The 21592-nt window shown below is 34.3% G+C and overlaps 1 pseudogene; it reads left to right on the top strand.

The window, feature by feature from the left end:
- LOC107705231 (catenin delta-2-like) overlaps positions 1-21592 on the top strand; it is a 371673-nt pseudogene that overhangs the window by 209555 nt on the left and 140526 nt on the right.

Raw genomic sequence — 21592 nt, 5'->3', positions numbered from 1 at the left:
CCCGAACCGTGACGTTAAAACTGAGGTACGTACCGAACCGTCATATTTGTGTACAGTTACACCCCTTATATATATATATATATATATATATATATATATTACAACATTATAATTGTTCAGTTAAATGCGTCTTTGCTTGAATAAAAAAATTAATTACTTTCGACAAAACAAAATGTAATTGTAATGAGATTGATATAATGTTACAATAATACAAAGTATTAATTAAAAATACATACATATTAGTGCTGGGCGGTATACCGGTTCTTACTGAATACCGGTGTTTAGTTTTGTTATGATATGAATTTCATTAAATACCGCAATACCGTCATCATGACAGTAAAATAGGGCATTCTAAGTCAATATACTGCAGTATTTCCTCTCTCAATCAGTAAAAAAAATATGGTTAACACCCGGTCATGCATGAAAAAAAATGCGTGGCCAGCATAATGGTAATATTAATTACCATTTATTCATTATCAAATTAATAGACTATATTTATTTTTTTAATTTATTATCATCAACATTATTGGGAAAATGAAGATTGATCATCATCTTAATAAATAAATCCGATACAGTCAGAATTTTTCAACCAACCAATTTTTGGTTGTCAGTCAATGTATAGTAGCAACCTGATGCATTAACACAATTTAACAGATGTGCGGTCATCTCTAGGTGTATTGAATTTTAAAACCGCATCGAACATCCAATCAGATTTAGAGCTGGAACTATCTGTATTTATAAATGAGATAAATTGACAGGTTTTGTCTGAGCATTAAATTAGGTAGTACATTAGATCCAAAACTCCATCTATCATCCTCACGCTTTAATGACAGCAAACAGAGAACACGATGCACAGCCAATGTTCAGATGCCTGAAGCGCTATTAACACTTCGCCTGTGATTAGACGCTGAAGAGGTGCTTCAGAGCGCTTGTCTAAGTTGTTCCAAATGTGTACCAGATGTACAAACCTATTTATTCAGCCAGCTGTATCAAAGGCTCGTGGATTTCTCTTTTAGATGTAATGTTTCATCATTAGGTGGGTAGGGAGCATGAGGGCAGATCGAACGAATGTTACACACGTCTCCTCACAAGATACGGGAACTCTTTTGCTAGTTTGTACAGGTGTCTGTGCGGGTGCCCCTGACCTGTCAGTCCAAATTCTCCACCTGAACAAAGAGTTTAGCCACGAAATTGCCTTTGAAAAGCTGTGATTCTCCTGCAGTGAGACGTGCTGCTTTGCTGCTATCACAGGCGCTTGTAATCACTTGGACCTGTTGGCAACATCTGAGACGAGGTGTCTCTATCTGCTGCCCTCTCAGTTTCTCTCTGTTCATACATGTCTCTTCTTGTTCTCCTGCTTGTCTGTCAGTCTTTCTATCTGCCCGGTCAGCCATCTGTCTGTCTCTCAGGCTGCCCATGTCTCTCAGTGAAGAGACCAGCATATGTTGCACTTTGGATGCTGCTGTTCACACTAGGATTTTTCACTAGCTTAACCAGCAAGACTTCTGTTTTCAATCAGCTCCTCCAGAACGAACGGCGCAAATATGCTGGTCTACCAGGCAGACCAGCAACAAACCAGCATAAACCAGCCTGGACCAGCATAGAAATTGGCTGGAAGTCATTTCAGCAGGGTGGCTATTCATTCTTCTATCTACCTCAAGAGATTTTTAATGTCAAGGACCTCTGAATGTGAAGACATACTGTCACAAAAAAATATTAAGTATAAAATATGAATATGTTAATTTCCAAAATTAAATAATTGGCTTTTAAGTTGTCACAGTGCTAAAATCATAATTGTTCAAATGTAATTTGGACAATATTTTCTGGAGACCCCCTTTCTAAAATATAAAGGCAGCTTTTTTTCACATGAAAAAGGCAAATTTATACTTTGACAAAAAAATTAATATATTAAGTATAAAATACAAAGACATTTTGTTTCCAAAATGTAATACTTGCCCTTTAATTTGTTGCAGTACTAAAACAAAACAAATTATTAAAATATATTTTCTGGTAAATAGAAATACTTTTTAATATTTTTGTAGCATTTGTCTGGGGAATATTTACTTTGTATTATACTTAGATAATAATCAGTAGTAATATTTAAATGTATATATATATATATATATATATATATATATGCTGATTTAAAATAGAGAATTACAAAAAGAGAATTCAAGAATTATAAACCAAAATATTTTGAATATTAATAAATAATATTATTAATTATTTATTTATTTAGTACACAGACAGACAGATAGATAGATAGATAGATAGATAGCACCCCCTTGCAGCCTCCTTGGGGTCCCCAGACACCAGTTTAAAAACCTCTGGCTTTCTCATCAAATGTTGGTTTTATCTACAAAAGTTAATGTCTTATTCTCTGAATCTCATGTCATTCATCTTTCCTACCTGGTCAGAAGAAAATATAGCTTCTCAGATGATAAAGCAGAGAGAGATAGAGAGAGGTTTCAGGGATTGTGCATGTATCCCGATGGATCTCCTCCAGCACTAAGGAAATCAGGTTAGGGAAGAGGGGCGTTTGTCTGCCGGACACTGATAAGGTGATTACACACAATGCCCTGTATTTCTGCAGCTTCTTATTTTCTGAACATTGCACAATTATGTCCTGCAAAGCAACAGAGCACCAGAGCAGATCAGACATTGCAGTAGTTTGAAGATTAACATGCATGTGTGTGTTCTGTTCCAGCGGCCTTGAGGAAGTATCTCTGTTCTGCTGATTGTTTGTGTTGCTGTTTAGAGTAGTACATCGCTGTCATTCCGTGAAAATCAATGAGACGAGCTGCCAAGATATAGAGAAACCTCTAGTCCTAAAGATTGTGTGTGTGGGTGTATGGCATCCCTGTAGGCCGTCGCAAAGCTGGGGTATAAAGTGTGTGGACCAATGCGAGTATGTGAGTGAATGTTGAGTTAGCATTTGCCTTCCTCCTGTGTTTAAGGTTCATAAACATCATCTTAACAATCTCCTTCATTCTCTCTGGAGATCCCAGCATGCACTCATGATCAAGAAGGGAAGGATTACTAGGGCTGTGTCCATACAATCATATGTCAATATATTATGAGGCTTTTTTTATTGTCACTGTATTACAATAATACTTATATACCAATACTATATTTGTATCAAGGTTTTAAAAATTGTAATAAAAAAAATTAATTGTAATTAATATTATATATAAATTTAGTTTAATATTAATATTAATACTGTATATATATATATATATATATATATATATATATATATATAAACATTTGATACTTATTTAATTAACACAGTACATGTAAAATGTAGTTATGTGTACATGTAAATGTAATAAAGTATATATGCGTTAAGTATATTATAAGTATATAAGTAATAAGTATCACATTTATTTAATATAAATGTTTATTCCAATTTTTAAATAATAATTAGTTATAAGTATTTTAGAATGTATTATTAAAATGTAATATATAAAATATAAAGTATATGACTATTTTATTTGCTTAATTTAAATATTAATTTGAAATTTGAAATATTAATAATAATAATAATATATGATCATTTATGTAATATGTGGTTCTTTGTGTATTATATATAAATGTAATGAAGTATTTAAATACGATATCTATTATAAATAATTATTCCTATTTTAAAATAATATTTAGTAATAATAATTATTTAATAACACTCACTTTGTATACACACACACACACACACACACATACACATATACGTGTGTGTATACAATATGCATGTTATTAAATAATATATAAAATACACATATTTTTAAAATATAACCCTGGAGTCCCTGTAGACTTCTAATACTGTATATATATATATATATATATATATATATATATATATATAAACATTTGATACTTATTTAATTAACACAGTACATGTAAAATGTAGTTATGTGTACATGTAAATGTAATAAAGTATATATGCGTTAAGTATATTATAAGTATATAAGTAATAAGTATCACATTTATTTAATATAAATGTTTATTCCAATTTTTAAATAATAATTAGTTATAAGTATTTTAGAATGTATTATTAAAATGTAATATATAAAATATAAAGTATATGACTATTTTATTTGCTTAATTTAAATATTAATTTGAAATTTGAAATATTAATAATAATAATAATATATGATCATTTATGTAATATGTGGTTCTTTGTGTATTATATATAAATGTAATGAAGTATTTAAATACGATATCTATTATAAATAATTATTCCTATTTTAAAATAATATTTAGTAATAATAATTATTTAATAACACTCACTTTGTATACACACACACACACACACACACATACACATATACGTGTGTGTATACAATATGCATGTTATTAAATAATATATAAAATACACATATTTTTAAAATATAACCCTGGAGTCCCTGTAGACTTCTACCAAGCCTGGATAAATAAATATAGTGTGGATGACTATGGAGATATGACTTAATGCTGAGTAGCATTTGTCTTTCTCCTGTGGGTCAAAAGGTTCATAAACATCAGCTTCATACTCTCCTTGTTGTTTTCCGGAGATACACTCAAGATCAGGAAAGAAATATTGACTAATTTGCTTTCTGGTGCCTTGGACATGTTGTGATTGGCAGATCTAGTGTGATAGCCAACGGCTTATGTGCATTATGGGATCAGCATAATGATGTGCTTACACTGCCGTATCGTTGTTCTGATTCATAAGGGACTTGGTTTCCAAGACTTTTTCTTCCCAGTTAAAATTATCATCGCTAACAGGGAACTGTTTCTTTCGTGTCTCTTTCAGGATCTCGAGGTTTGTACAGCAGTCAACACGCTCACCTGGGCCCCGAGCTGAGGCCCCTGCAGTCCCCTGAACACCACATCGATCCCATATATGAAGACAGAGTCTACCAGAAAGTCCCTATGAGAAGCTTGAGCCAGAGCCAGGGAGAAGCGCTCCCTCCGGGCCACACTGGAACCTACCGGAATAACACGGGTAAAGTTTAGCCACACTCTCTCTGTGTGCGTGAGCGCTGAAGTGTGTTAATCCCCAAGTTACCAACCTCCAGGATTTCTGCTAGAGAGCCAAATCCTTAGAGAGCATTTATCCAAATCGGACACGGTTCTTGCTTACAGCCGAGTGGTGACCTCATTAGAATTAATCTGAGTTTTAACTTAGAGGGTTTTACGTGTCTTACCATATCACAATAAAACACCTCAGCAGTCTTTTTCAATTAGCACATTGTTCATCTTATCTTGATTAGGTCAGGTATAGTATGTTAATCTCATCAGTCTCGCCAGTTTTGTTGCTGCTATTTTTAGTTCCTTACGTCTCAATGAGAAAGTGTAGTAGTGTGAATTCAGCTCAGGAGCGTGCGATTGATGGCTTGATTACAAAGACTGTGCCAATGCAGTCATAATGATATATCATGATTTTTTTATATAGTTCATCAATACTTTAGATCCTTGGATTGATATTCATTCATTCATTCATTCATTCATATTTTTGTAAATAGTTGTAGTTTTATATTAGTTTAACTTTATTATTACTTTATTAATATTATATAAAAAGTATAATATAAATATATATATATTGTAGTATACCTTTTATTTATTTAGTTTATTAAATATAATTACTATTTTTAATCATTAATCACATTACATAATTGCACGCTCACACACACATATATGGAGCCACACCTCAGTAATTTCCAATTATTAAACACTCTGTCATGTTATTTATCAATGTGAATAACTGTTAAAATACTAATAAATATGTATATTCATATTATTTTTAGTTTTATATTAGATAAACTATTGTTTTATAGTAAATAAATACGATATATTCTACAGTATTCATACATTTATATGGTTTATTATCTATAAATATTATAAATATTTATACATAAAAATATAAAATATAAAATCCTTATATAATAATATTGTCACAACTAGGTTGTAAACCACATGCACGATGAAGAAGATGATAGTTTAAAAAATCTTTAATAAATCCACAGAATGGCAAACCAACAAACACAACCATACACTGACGAGATCGGACAAACACTGGGGAGAAACATACGGTTAAAATAAGACTGGGGACTAACGAGATAATTAACATAAACAGGTGTGAGGTTCCTTTAGCAGACTTAAATGCATCTTACAAATAAGAAAAACATATGATATATATATATATATATATATATACAGTATATATATAATAACAACATTTTCAACAATTCAGCTGTCTAATAAGTTAAAATTTATTACAATGTTACAAATAATTATTTATAAAATAGACAATTAAATAAACATGATGAAACATGTTTTGATATCAGGATTATTGTAATTACTTTTTTTTTTCTCTAAAAATGTTTTTGTGTATGATTACCTGACATGGCTCTCAGCAGTATTGAAGAAGAGGCATCTCTGCAAATTTAAATTAAGTAATGCGGCTTTTTAGTAGCAAAATTGTTCTATTGATTGGATTGCAATAGTAGCGTTGACACTATACGTTTTTGTGTGTTTGAGAAAACAGATATTATAATTTTGATTGGATTTGCTTGATTTCAGAGAGTGTGAAGTGATGTGGAACTGAAAATCAACACCTTAGAATAGCAGCGATCCAATCAGAATCAGGAATTGAATACATGTGTGAGTGTGGAAGGATGCAGCATGACAGTGTCTCATGGCAGCCCTGGAGCAAAAATGCAGTGCGACTCTCACCTGGCTTAGTTGTGCAGATAAATTCTATACGGTCTGTTTTAATTGGGGTCTGCGGTGGTAATTTCTTGCGCTTGCTGCAGTCTTGCAGTGACCTTTGAGAAGTGGAGCTTATAATGTACCTCAGGGACTTTATTCCTTTTCAAAATTGTTGCCTCTGCCTAATGGTACGGCAGCATCAGCAGACTGTTGAAAATTATCCTCTGTCTCTTCTGGCTTTCTCGGCTCTGAGCTCTCACATATCACAGTCCTTTTATTTTCTCACCCTCAAGATGTTACTGTGCTTTAAAAGGAAAATTGAGAGCATTGGCTTGCTTAGATAAACAAAACAGGACAAGGGCAGTTCTGTCTCTTATTTCCTTTGAATAGAGCTAAAATACAATTAAACAGGTAAATGAAGCAATTAAATCTGTGTCATTGCAGTGGTTTTCTGTCTGTAGCTAAAGGTCGGCTGAAGCTAAAGTGCCCGTCTTCTACATGACTCCATCTAAAGCTATTTTCACTCTTAAGGAACTGAATTTAAGACATTATATAATCCTGCCTGAGCACTTCAATTAAAAATTCAGATTCATAATGTATAAGTTTCCAGCGTTGAGTTGTGGCACTTGTGCTCATTACTGCTGTATTATTTTCATTACAGTCTGTGTTACTAATTAAGCTCTATATCTTCAGCTGGAGACCTCGGTTGTACTGTGAAACGCGGCTCACTATGCAACCATTTTCATATGTGAAAAAGGCTCAGAAATGGCTCTATACTAGTTAAATATGCATGTAAGAATATGAGGACCACTAAGCCTTTGAACGTCTTGACACTATATAAAACTTCAGCTAAAACTGCTTTTCAGAACAAGTTTGATCTCTGCCAGGGCTGTTTGTTAGCTTAGCCACCTCTGAATTGCACATGCGTTTTTTTTTTTTTCTGGACTCCTTTTTAATGGTTAAATAAAATTTTATTAATCAAAAAGCATGTCTAATTAACTAAAATATTGAAACTTAAACAATTTAACATAAATTTATTACAATTTTTACAAAAATTTCATGTTTAGGGCCCTATGCGTGGTGTGACGCTCTGCGTATTATCCCGCTCTATGCGTGTGCGCTCCACTCAGCTCCACTCGTATACCGTTCATGTGAATCGGATCAGCAAAGTCCACTCAAAAATCGAGCGGACAGAACACATTGACAGAATTAATGTTGTAGGGTGCCACAAGTTTGTTAAAATTTCCAAAGGGTGCCGCGACTAAAAAAAGGTTGGGAAACACTGGTGTAGGCTATTTACAATTTAAGGCATAAAACATTCATTTAATCTATCTTTTAAGTGATGAAAATGAAACAAATTGTATTTTTTGGAAAATAAAGGTAACTTAATATTACAATGAAAACATTGAAGACATATTGTATGATTATTCCTTAAAAATAAGGTTTTAATAATTTTAGTAGTAGTAGTAGCAGCCTATTACGTACATTCTACTAAACAATAGTATTATATTTCTGCCGCAATGCCTTCAAGTTAAACCGAACTTTTATTTTGAAGGGTTGCCGTGAATACCTTTACATTCCTGTGTTTATGTGATTTGATGAGGATAGTTTTACTCAAATGAAACGGTCAAATGCTCATGAAGTGACTCTCAGAGCAGTTCTGGAGATGTTGTTCATGTATTTATGTCCTCATTTAGTGAGACGGCAGACGCTAAAATCACGCAAATAGTCGTTTTGCGTCTTAATATTTACAAATACTAGTGGGAGTGTGCACGACTTCTGTTGTGATCTGGCACTATAGAGAGATTAAAGGGGGCGGGCCGCCCCTCTAATATAATGGCAGGGGAAACACTGTAATAATAATAATAATAATAATAATTAAGCATATGTTTTTAAATATATACATGTGTTCATTAAAAGGAAATTTATTGTATATTTATAGTTATATTTTCTAATATATAAATATATATATATATATTCATACTTTCATTATGTAAAATACATACTATATATTAAATAACTATTTCACAATTTTTATTTAATTTATTTAATTTCATTTTTATACTTTTAAGTAAAGTAATAGTTTGAAAAGTAGTAAAATAATGGGTACAGGGATGGATGGATTGGTCGATTGGTTTGATTGGTTGGTTGGTTGGTTGGTTGATTGATTGACTGATTGATTGATTGGTTGATTGATTGATTGATTGATTGATTGATTGATTTTCATTGAGAACAATGAATTATCTTTGTAATTATGTAAAATATATACTATTTTTAAAGTATTTTATTTAATATTATTATTCAATGCTAATATAAATATTTATTAGTAATAATAATTAACATTAATATTTTTATTTAAATAGTTGATTTATTGCTTGCACCCCACTTATAAATACTTTGAGTCTCAAACTCTAGTGCATGCTTCCAAATTTGTTTTATTATTTTAGGTAAAATAATAGTTTGAAAGTTGTAGGTATTGGGATTTATTGATTGATTGATTGATTGAGACCCTCAAATTACAATTCAAATTTCATGAATAAACTTAAAGTTTGATGAAGACCAATCACAATTCACTATGCAAATAAAAGTATGACATAACTTCTGTCATTTTTTATGGCAGTGGTAGATTTAACTAGATTTAACTTTTTTTTAAAAATGGGTGAAGTTTATAAAATCCAAAAATTGAGAGCACATCTAAGGTTGGAGTTATCTACAAAATTCAATTCAAGTGGCCTCTATACAGTAAGTTAAAGAAGGGAAAAGAGGGTATGAAAGCACCCTGCAGGAGCTGTAGAAATATTTATGAATATAAAAACCTGTTGGCTGCTTTCTGTCTCCCCTTTTCTCCTATTGCACAGTTGGCAAATGATCAAATCAAGTCAGTCAAAATTGGCGCAGTACAGTCGCACCCTGATAATAAACAGCCATTTTCCAGCCAGCAGATTTCAGCTGTGGCTTGAGGTATCTGAAACTCTACGATAGCATTCATACTGACATTGAGATGCCTGACAAAGTCTCACAATGCCTAACAGAGTCTCCAGAACAAAGTTGGTTTTTATGTGATCAGGGTCGGCTCCCCAATATAGCACCTGAAAGTGAGACATAGTTTTATGAAAAGTCGCTAATGAGGATCTATGCGATCTTGAGTTTGATGTCACATCATTGCTCACTCTGTCTGAGTGCATTGACCTCACTATTCTCGCCGTCTCTGTTCTCTTCCTCCCAGTTGCATTGCTTCCCCTCTCTAAGTGGCTCATTAGACCCGGAGATGAAGTACAGGGCTAATGACGACATTATAAGCCGTCACAGATATGCTGCTAACATGTAGCAGCTGTGTTCATCTTATTACAGCTCTGACACTCAGTGCAGGAGAGATAAAGAGAAAGATTTACAGTCTTATTTTTTAGGAACAGATGACATTGTTTGAAGACTGTCCTGCCTGAGATCCCCAGGTGGAAATGACTGGAGCAATCAGGGCGGTTCAGGGCCAATACCATCACGAGCAGATTAGACAGACGGAGAGCTCAACCGCTGGGCAGTTTTCTCCTATGAAATGTTTTTAGTCTTACAATTTTGGGGGGAGAAGTCACTGCAGCTATTTTGTCTCTTGGTGCAGTGCCTCGCATGATGTCTTCTGTGCATGCAAGAAAAGCACTGGCTCATTTCAACAAAATGCCCTAAAAAGCCCATTTGAGTTTTCAAATGTTATATTTATGAAAGAAAAGGAGAGAAAGCATTGAAATGTTTTCAGAGAGGAGCAGCATGGTGAAAGGCTTTTATGGGTGAATCTCACAAAAACTGACAGGAACATATCTGGGTCATTTCATAAAATAATAAAATATTTTATTTCTATATATTTTTATTCTACAATACATTTATTTAAGAAGTCTCGCCAAGGCTGCATTTATTTGATCAAAAATACAATAAAAACAGTAATATTGTGAAATATTATTTCAATTTAAAATATTTGTTTTATTTAATAGCTTTTAAAATGTAATTTATTCCTGTGATTGCAAAGCTGAATTTTCAGCACCCATTACTTTAGTCTTCAGTGTCACATGATCCTTCAGAAATAATTCTAACATGCTGATTTGGTTCTCAAGATTTCAATTATTATCAATGTTTAAAATAGTTGTGCTGCATAATATGTAATTACTTAAAGGGTTAGTTCACCCAAAAATGAAAATTAGCCCATAAATTACTCGCCCTCAAGTCATCCTAGGTGTATATGACTTTCTTCTTTCAGACGAATCCAGTCGGAGTTATATTAAAAATTGTCTTTGATTAAAGCTAATAATCACTTTAATGTAGCTTGCGCTCACTGTTGTACACTGGAAGCAGTTCCGGGCGCATGACGTATGAGGTCAGCTTTGCGCATGTGCCGCTTAGAAGTGACAAGAAGAAAGTCATATACACCTAGGATGACTTGAGGGTGAGTAATTTATGGGCTAATTTTCAACCCTTTAATATTTTTATCTATCTATCTATCTATCTATCTGTCTGTCTGTCTGTCTGTCTGTTATAAATTTAAAGTATTTATAAATCTAGCAATTGTGCTGCCTTTTATGATGGTATTTATTTATTTATTTTAAAAGCTTGTATTGCTCTGAGATCATCATTGAGATTAATGAGAACTAGACATGAATTTTAAATAAAATGGCCAGAATACAGTACAATAATGAGAATTTTGAGGTAACATATGCTAAATTTAAATATACAAATTTCTTGGTCATAAAAAAACCCCCCATAAAAATAGGCTTCATTGTCATTGTGAAAAACGTAATTTTGTATTTTTGTCTTTGAGATTAGATATGATCCGGGCAGCTTTTGCAGGATTTTCCAAAATCGTTATCTCTACAGAAACTCAACATTATGACAGTATCACATTTTATTAGTTTGGCCCATTATGGATTCCCCGTAATGCTGATTCCTTTCAAGTACGTTATTCATTACAAGTTTGCCTATCCGGGAATCAAATATGATCTTGCACAAAGCTCCAGATAATGTGAATGTGATTAAGCTCCTCATGGCCTTTCATTCTGCCACTGCACCATTGCAGGATCTCTCGTTAATATCCAGCTCTGAAATTCAAACTTCATGAAGTTAATTAGGCTTTGTGTAAGAGCGACTGGAAAAGCAGCGTCTGCGGCTAAGAATGTGCTGAAAAGACTAATTTTGGAACAGAGCAAAGGAATTAACCCGAGCTTGAGGGAAGTGCTCTATCAAATGCTGATGGAGCTTTCCTACTCGCATCCCTCCATAACTGACCATGCTTTATCACAGAACAGGAGACGAGCTACCAAAACAGTGTGCGTTTGGCTGAATTTTATCATACAAGATAACTAATATGACAAAGTGGGGCTATTTTTGCATTAAACTATTAAGTCTGTTTCCTGCATCTGTGTCATATGTAGAAAAATGGGCTATAATACCCCAGATGAGAGATGCTGGATGTTCTCTGAAAAAAAGAGGAAGGAACCTTGATTTTACGTCAGTTGTTATGCAAACCTTGGTTCGAGAGTCTAAAGCAGGGGTGGCGAACGTCAGTCCTGGAGAGCCGCAGCCCTGCAGAGTTTTGCTTCAACCCTAATCAAACACACCTGAACAAGCTAATCAAGGTCTGAAGGGTTACTAGAAAGCTACAGGTAGGTGAGTTTTAATTAGGGTTGGAGCTGTACTCTGCAGGGCTGGGGCTCTCCAGGACCGGAGTTCACCACCGCTGGTCTAAAGCAATACTTGAAGCTGAAGTGGAAAAGTAAGGAAGAGTATTTCAGCCGTTGTGAAGTGCGGTTTGAAGCAAAGAGTGGAAAGTGCTCTTTGGATATTGAAGCTCTTTTTCCATTCACCGGGTGCTTATACGCCGCTTACTGTCATACGACTCACAAGATTGATATAAAATCAGTCCGTTCGTCGAGCACCATCAAAAATCATCTTCATCAAACCATGAAAACACGGTCCGGTCCCAGAATTCTGCCCGCCGACCTCGTTGTTTACATTTGTAATACCTGTGCTTTATATAAAATGTAACATTGTGTTTTTGCTGAGCTTTCAGGATGTATTAATTGCTCACAATACCCACATACAGTATATAATTTGTGGAGATAAGCAGTAAATTCCCTATTGAGAGGCTCAGTTTAACTCGTATCTGAATATAGCAGCCTGTTCCAGTTGTTATATAAGATGAAGCACCTAAAATATATCTACTTTGACTTTTCTTCTGAGATTTTCTTTTCCCTTACAAGATGCACAAGAGTAAAGGGACCTGCTCATGAGTTTTTACTGTACAGCATATCATTTGAATTTGTAAACATACAGAGCATACTTGATTCTGGGGTGCTGAATTAAATAGGAGCTTCCTTTCTGTTATATTTCTAGGTATGTAGATTTTGATGTTTTGATTTGCAATTGTTTTTTATGTTTTCCTAAAGTGTCCAAACATTCCTTGACAAACCAAATAAGCCATAAATATTCAGGTTGTTCTTGGTAGCAGCTAGGTGATTAACATTTTAATTTAGATATATTAAAATTGAACTTGAGTGGTAATATGAAATTTAGAGAGTAACATCTTTGTAGAATGTTATATGCACTAGCAGGTATTCCTTAAGTCATCAATAGTGATAGTTCATGTAAATAAATTACTGAACTATTTGTTCAAATTAAGAGTGCAAAGAACCCAACAAATATGTAACTTTAGTGATATTTTGTGTGCTAAATATTAAACGTATGAATATATTCAGTATATTTTCAAAATATATTCATTATTAACGGAATATAATTGTAAAAATATATATGATACATTTAATAATAAAATAATAATTGTATATTTTTATAAAATAAATATTTTATTTTTTGTATTGTATTATTATTTTAATGAAAAGTCGTGTGACTCGTGTCCTTAATATCTTATTACATACTAAAGTTTTTAGCATATGCATGTTTGTACTTTTTTCATTTTAATCCTTAATATGTATTGCATTTAATAAAATAACAATTTAATTTTGGATGTTTATATTTGTTATGTTTTGTATTTTACTTTATGTACATTATTGTTTAATTTTAAGATTCAATTAAACTAACTACAATGCATTTTATAACATAATTTTATATATTTTTAAAAATGTTGTTGTTATTTTTCTTTAATGAAGTTTTGTCCTTTTGTCTCTGATATTTTATTATTTTAATATTATATTATTTTTATAGTCTTTAATATATTGTATTTGTACATATATTGTACATATTTTCTTTATTTTTGGATTTAATTTTATGTACATTATTGTTTATTTTTATATATTCAGTACCATAAACTTCAATACAAAAAACTTAAAACAGTAAAAGGGGTAAACTGTAGGCAATGGCAAGGGAAATTAACCACAGTCATCTATTAGATTGTGAGATCACTAAAGCTCATACTGTATACAGTCTTTGTGTGGAGTCTGTAAATCAGTGGAACAGTAACAGTTTGGACCAGTTGTGAGCTCAGTTTAATACCATCCTGTGAATCTGGCCTCTGCTCCTCTCAAGCATGGCTAATGAGCAATTACACGCACACTCACACACACGCAGACACATAAACACTCTACAGAAGATGGATGGCACTCATAACTTACGCTGAGGTGCTGGTGGGGAGACACGGAGGCAGCGTCTTGATTCACGTGAAACATCACCTTGTATCTGTCCCGTAGCCTCGCTCCAAGGATGTGAGGCGTAATACGGATGATATTTACAACCTTAGTGGATCCTGTGCTGTTGTTGAGCCATATGTTAAGGGCCTTAACACACACTTGAGTCTGAGTGACATGTCATCTACTGTATGTGTAGTGGGAATCATTCATGTTCAAATGGAACTGAAGCCTAACAAGCCAACCTCTGCAGAAGACATCATCAGATCAGTTACTGTGGAACATGATGTTGCATGAGTGAGTCTGAGGGTGCTTTCACACCTGGCCCGTTGTTTCGGAACCTGGCGCATTTCCCCCCCTTAGCTCGGTTCGTTTGGGCATATGTGAACACGGCAATCGCGCTCGGATCCGCGCCAAAACAATCGGTCCGAGATCGCCTGAACGAGGTGGTCTCGGCTCAAATGAAAACGAACTCTGGAGCGGTTCGATTGTAGTGAGAGAGCAATCTGATCTAACGGACCAACGAACCAGGCTATATCACAATGTATAATGGGTAATTACGTAAGTTCCGTGAAAAGCATTATCTTTGTTATTTTGCTAATACCTCAAAATGAACCTGTGAATGTCTGTGCCTAGTAGGTGCATTTTAAAAATGTTTTCCCGATGAATCCTGGACTCCTCTCAAAATGATAAATTTAATATAAGGACAGCTACAAAAAAAAAAAAGCTGTTGTCGTTCCATCCTAATGGATGACAGCTGTGACAGCTAAGTGGAATCCCAGAAAATAAACCATGGAACTTTGACCAATGAGACAACAGTTTACTCACGCATGACTTGTATTAACAAATTTGGTCCGTTTAGAAACTTTGCCGTGTGAAAGCGAACTGCACCAAGAATAAAAAGCAACATTGTAATAATTTTAATCCCTGTTTCGAAACAAAGCAATCGATCTACAGGTGTGAAAGCACCTTAAGCCAGCAACAGAGATTGTATATGATGGGGTTAAAATATTTTTCATATTGTCGGTGCCGATAGCCTTGTGGCAGTTGCGCTTTGGGTGTCCCGAGTTCGAATCCCATGAATCTTTTCCGATCCCGTCCCCGTCCTCCTCTCTCTCTCCCACTCGCTTCCTCATAGTCATATCTCAACTATCCTATCATGAAAACCATGTAAAAACGCCCCCAAAAATTATACTATATTTTTCACCAGTTTTTCAGTAATATTCAGTCATATCTGTCTTCAACCTTATTATTGTGATGTACCACAACGTATTATTAACAACAAAATATTATTCCATAAAAATATAAATGTCATTTTATCATAAAATTATTTATTTATTTATTTACTTATTTATTTATAATGTATTTACTTAATTTATTTTATAAAAATTTGTGTCCTTAATATTTTTATTACGTAGTAATCTTTTTTTTTTTCGTTTCTTTAATAACATATGCTTGTTTATACAGTATTTTTATAGTCTTAACTGCCCCTTTTTTAATTAATTGAATGCATCCTTACAGAATACAAATATTAAGTTAAAAAAATAAGTATAAAAAATAATTTTTAAAAATTGTTACTGACCTCAAACTTTTAAGCGATAATGTATTTAAAGATAAGAAACTTAGATTCATGTAATTAACTCAACTTGTTTCATTAGCTCATATTTAGTTTTTGTTTTTATGTATATATTTTATTATCATTATATAGTATACATGTGTTTATACTGTAATTACACACGCAAACACATGCACACTCTTTGCACACATTTATTTATTTATGTAGTAGTGCAGTGACTTGTTACAGGCATGCTCACATTTTTATTTTATTTTTACTCTGATGTTGAAATGGCCTTCTGTTGTGTGCACAGCAGCTAATTGAACAGGTAATTTGTATCATAGCTACCACTTCATGCATTTTAGCACAGCTGGAACAATGTATTGACCAATCAGCATCAAGGACCAGAACTATCCTCTTTAAAATGAGAAATAAAGCACACCATCAGGTTGCACTCCTGCTGCTTAGCAGGTGCACATTTGCATCTAAACCGCTCAGACCGACAACATGCACACACAATAATTTCATCCAGATAACATGCATGCCTTTATTGGAAAATCCTCTGTACTACATCTCAAGTATAAACACAATCTCACCGGCATTCTTGGTTGAATTGCTTTCAGAGGGTGATATTTTCCTAATGTCAGCATTTGAAGCTCTCTCTTCAGAGCAAACAGATGGATCCATTCGAGACCGAGGTGAGTCATTCAGATACCCCCAGTAAAGCAGGTAGCCCTTTATTCTATTGCACACCTTTTTTTTCCAGCATAGCAAATGGCAGAGCAGCAAATAATTCCTCTAATGTGTTTCTGTTAAGTGGGATTGACCTTTGGCAGGGTGTAATATCATGCAGAGAAAAAAAAAATGCTATGAGAAGCAGCTGTGCAAAAAAAGAAAGGGCAGTTTGTTTATGATCACATTACTCTGTACCAGAGCACTGAATCTATTGATGCCAATGCTAAGGAGATGCTGGATCCTCTGATTCCTATCTCAAAGGTCAGGTAATTTAAAAGAGCAGCCCATTATCAAACCTATAGAATATTCAAAGCCTTTCCACAAGAGGAGATTAGAAACATTGGCTGGGTGTGTGTGTTTGATTCATGAGACGCCAGATAGAAGATTGAAAGAGGGTGTAGAAGGAGAGCGTTTCATATCCAGCCTCATTGCTGGAAGGATGCACTTAGAAACACATTCATAGTAATGTCAAGGTCTTTCACTTGTGGCTTTTTTTAGTTTTAATTCTCATACATTTCTTATTCTTAGTGTTTGAAATCTGGTAATACAACCGGCTTTATAAATGCAGTATGAGGTATGTAATGCTGTTGTCATGACAATCAGTGCGTGTTTCATATGTTTACAACTTTGTGGCACATTAACACGTCTGCCTATTCACATTTTCTTTGTTTATACTGTATGCCACTTCAGATGTGGTTTCTGTACTACCTCTGCAGTGTAAAAATGTCATACTTGGTAGCTATAGAGGTTTCAATATAGAAACTATAGGACAACCAATTAGTCATTTAGTGAATTTGACTAGTTTATCTGCTTTTTTGTGTTTGTAGCAGTGCTTTAAAGGAAATTATTTTATAGATTATTATTTTTAATGTCTTAAAACGGTTTTACATGGTTATTTGAATTGGTTCGTTTAAAGGGGTCATGAACTGAGAAATCAAAATCCTCTTGATCTTTTGACATATAAGAGGTCATTGCACTATAAAAACGTCCTGTACGTTTCAGAACTCAAAACTTTGTTGTTAGTCTAAAAACAGCTTATATTGAAGCCAGTCTACCAAAACGACAGGTTGTGGAATGTGCCACTTTTTGACATAATAGTGTGGCTAAACACCGCCTCCGCAGAAGAAGATCGACATCACTGTCTGTTTAGCCCCGCCCACCGATTTGCGTACGAAGTAGGTAAATGACAAGAGCGGCAAACGCAGCTCTACGCAGAAACCAAACGATACACTTTTTTGATGAACTTTATTTTTTATGAAGTTCCAGACCACGTCAGTAAGTACCTTTGTTTTGTTTTTTTTACTGCGGATTTTTTTAAAAACAAGGCACTATTCGACGCAGGGTTTTCAGAAAGATTAAAACTCAAAGATGATGCTATGCTGACTATATTGAATCCGACAGTAATGTTGCACCATACAGGTGTGAGTAACTGTTTTTCTTAAGTGTTAGTAACACATACAGCTGTTCCCTCACCACAGTGCAACAGTGAAAAGGGACCCCTTTCAAACAGTGTCGTGTTCCGAACGTTGTTTAAGCGACATACACCGGTATTGCGGTATTTTAAAAATTCATATCATAACAAAAATAAACACTGGTATTCGGTATGAACTGGTATACCGCCCAGCACTGGTCACTATTGCTTTGTCTGTTAAACAGATTGTTTGATATGTGCTGAGTATTTATGCGTTTTTAACCTAAATCAACTGTTAGCCAATCATATCGCTTCCGAGTCTACAATCCGCCATGCCTATTCAAACCATGTCATGCAGTAAGCGCACTAACAGCTTCCACACTCCGCACAAACACTTGCACAAATGCTCAAATGTGTTTTTACATTCCGTCTGTTGTATTTCTTAATTGTATGAGCTGTGTACGCAAGCAAAAGGCAGATGTCTTTGACTGTTTGTGGTTTCTCGCAGTTTTTTTAGCATCTTGCGCCATGTGCATTGCATTTGAAGATGCTGTTTCTCATTAAAAACTATTTTATAAATACATAATTTCAAAAAAGTTTGTATGCATTGTGATACATACCATCAGGTTGTTATTTTATATCTTGTCTTTTGTTAATGTCATTTATCTGTTCCCACCACTTTTTTCGATTTTGTTCCACTTTACGAAACATTCATTTCTCGAATACAGAAGAAGCATCTCCAGACTTTTCCCTGTGTTAGTGTGTGTTATAATGAGTGGTGATCTGGCACTGGAGTGTGTTATTTTTAATGTTTAAGCTGAGGGTTTGTGGCTGTTATCAGAGGTGGAAAGCAGCAGTGGTAATCTTCTCTTATGTACATAGACACGCACTTCCATCTATCGCTGTTGCACAGCTGCAGTGGCCCGCTATCCATTCTAGTGAAACCACAAAATGCAGACAAGTACATCCAGCTCTTGATATACATCCCCTGAGGTACATACAATAAAAAAAAAAACTACAAAGTTCCTCAGGGTGAAAGGAAACCATTCTCTCCAAGGTGAAAATGCCAGCTGAGATTTATGTATTTTGATTTTTGAAAAAAAAAAGACATGAAAATTTTACATTTTAATAAAAATAGAGACAAGTAACATTATATCTTTTAAATGTTTACTTAATGTGTTTTCAGTAAGTTTTTGAAAGATGTCTTATGCTCAGCAAGGCTACATTTATTTGATCAAAATACAGTAAAAACAGTAATATTGTGAAACATTGTTTTTGTTTTTGTTTTCTGTGATGCAAAGCTGAATTTGCAGTATCATTACTCCAATCTTCAGTGTCACATGATTCTTCAGAAATCATTCTAATATGCTGATTTGGTGCTCAAGAAACATTTCTTATTTTGAATGTTGAAAACAGTTGTGCTGCTGTCATTTTTGGTGGAAATCGTGCTACAATTTTCAGGACTTTTTAATAAATAGAAAGTACAAAAGAACAGCCTATATTAGAAATAAAAATCTTTAGTAACATTATAAATATCTTTACTGTCACTTTTGATCAATGTAATGCACACTTATAGAAGTATTGTTTCTTAAAAAAGATCATACTGACTTTTTAACTTTTGTACAATAACGTATTATGATTCTGAGCAGAAAAAAAGAAAGAAAAAAATGATTGGTTGTCATGTTGCTTTTATACGGTTCAGAGAGAGAAGGCGCAGATTAGCAGAGGAAAGTTGGCCGTTATTCATAAGTGTCCTTCAAACTGGCTTAAGAAAAGACTGTATACGGTGTCAAAGGAAGCAGAACACAGCAAAAAGGCTTAGTATGCGAGTTAATTAAAGAATTACACCGTCAAACGCTGTTGTCAGGAAATAGCAGGATTCACTGAAGCACATTATCGGATAGTTGCCCTCGTTAACAGCCTCTGTACAAAATGAATAAGAGAAACTGTCAGCGTTTCACTAAGACGGTGAACGCACAGTGTGGCCCCAGAGAGATGTATTTACCAGCCATTGTACCAGCCAATGCGCCGTTTTATTCTCACCTACCCTTAATGATAGAGGACAGGATCTACGGTGATGGAATTAACCAGCAGTGGATTATAAATTTGTAGAGAAATATATTGAGTTGACGCTGGAACTGACCATTAAAATTTCTCACAGATGAAAAAAGATGAAAAACCTACTGTGAGTTAATAAACACCTGCTTTGTTGTTGTTTATGGGTCCATCTATCATTTTTATACCGAAAATATATGTAGTCTCATATTTGCCAGTTATTACTTTCTGCTCTCGCATTGTTTACGATCGCCGATGACTAATAATAGATACGAGACGGATCGGTTGTCGAGATTTTATGCAAGATCTTATCCACCTTTTGGTGTGTTGTGGGTTTGTGTGCGTCCTTGTCCGTTTGTGCGTTTTATCTCACGCTGTGCCGAGGAAAGCCCTTGTCCGTGTAGTGATGTGTGGGGTCTCATAAGATACACCATTTCTGATAAGATAAGCTAATGGAATCTGAAGGTCACCGAAAGGTCATTTTCCAGAGGCTTCGCCGCTATGGCAGAGTGGCAACACTTCATGATGATAAAGTCTTCGCAGAGGCCTGGAGCAGCAGCACTTACACATACAGTGATAAGCGGAATACTTACTTTTGGAAAAGTGTGTCAAGAAGACATTTTTTTTTTTAGAATTGCAGCAGTATTTCAGCACTCAGAATTGCAGCACTGATTCATTAACTGAATCAGTGTGTGACCTTACTATGTGAGATCGAGTGAGATTCAAAACAGTCAATGTCGGTTACTCTGCTTTTAGTTAAAGACTGAAATTTAATTAGCCCTTTTTTGCACGATAATTAATGGCATACAGATAGATTTTCACCTGCCAAAGGTGTTTGCATGCAGTTGGAGCTGTAAATCAAGCCCTAGGGGCCTTCAGTGCTAAACCAGTTAGAGACCTTCTTTATTTAAAATCTTCACATTCGAGTAATGAGTTTGAGTAAACCCAAATCCAAAACACCCACACTCTTAGATTGAGCCAAATGGATACTCTGCCATGTCATTGTTTTTTTTTTTAAGTGCAGTTAAAGTGATCTACTTTTTTCCAGAGACTTTTGAATAGAAATAAAATAAATAAATAAATATATTTGATTAATGTGTAAAACGTCTGCTGTGTTACAGCCCTGTCTGGTCACTGAACTTTTCTTCTCCTCTGTCCGTCAGCTTCTCATTATATATTCAATCCATCAGGCTCCCCCTCCTCTCTCACCCTGTTTCTAGCTCTCTCCCTCTTTTTTCCTTTTTCAACTGGTCTTCATTAATCTCAAGCTCTGTCTAATTATCTTTAGCCTGCACTGAGCGAGTGCAACATTTTCTCCAAAGGAAGCTGAAGAGTCATGGATGGGTGTGTGTGTGTGTGTATTTTATACATAACTTTTATTCCAGGGTTAGTTTTAGTTATTTTAGCTAAACTAAATAAATGACAACTAGGTGAAATAAAGTAATATTATTATTTATTTACTTCATTTTGAAAGAATCAGTTGAAAACTAGATGTGTGTGTATATATATATATATATATATATATAT

This window comes from Sinocyclocheilus rhinocerous, unplaced genomic scaffold (assembly GCF_001515625.1).
Source record: "Sinocyclocheilus rhinocerous isolate Xijiao unplaced genomic scaffold, SAMN03320098_v1.1 scaffold594, whole genome shotgun sequence".
NCBI classification, from domain to species: domain Eukaryota; kingdom Metazoa; phylum Chordata; class Actinopteri; order Cypriniformes; family Cyprinidae; genus Sinocyclocheilus; species Sinocyclocheilus rhinocerous.
This window is presented reverse-complemented; position numbering and strand designations above follow the sequence as displayed.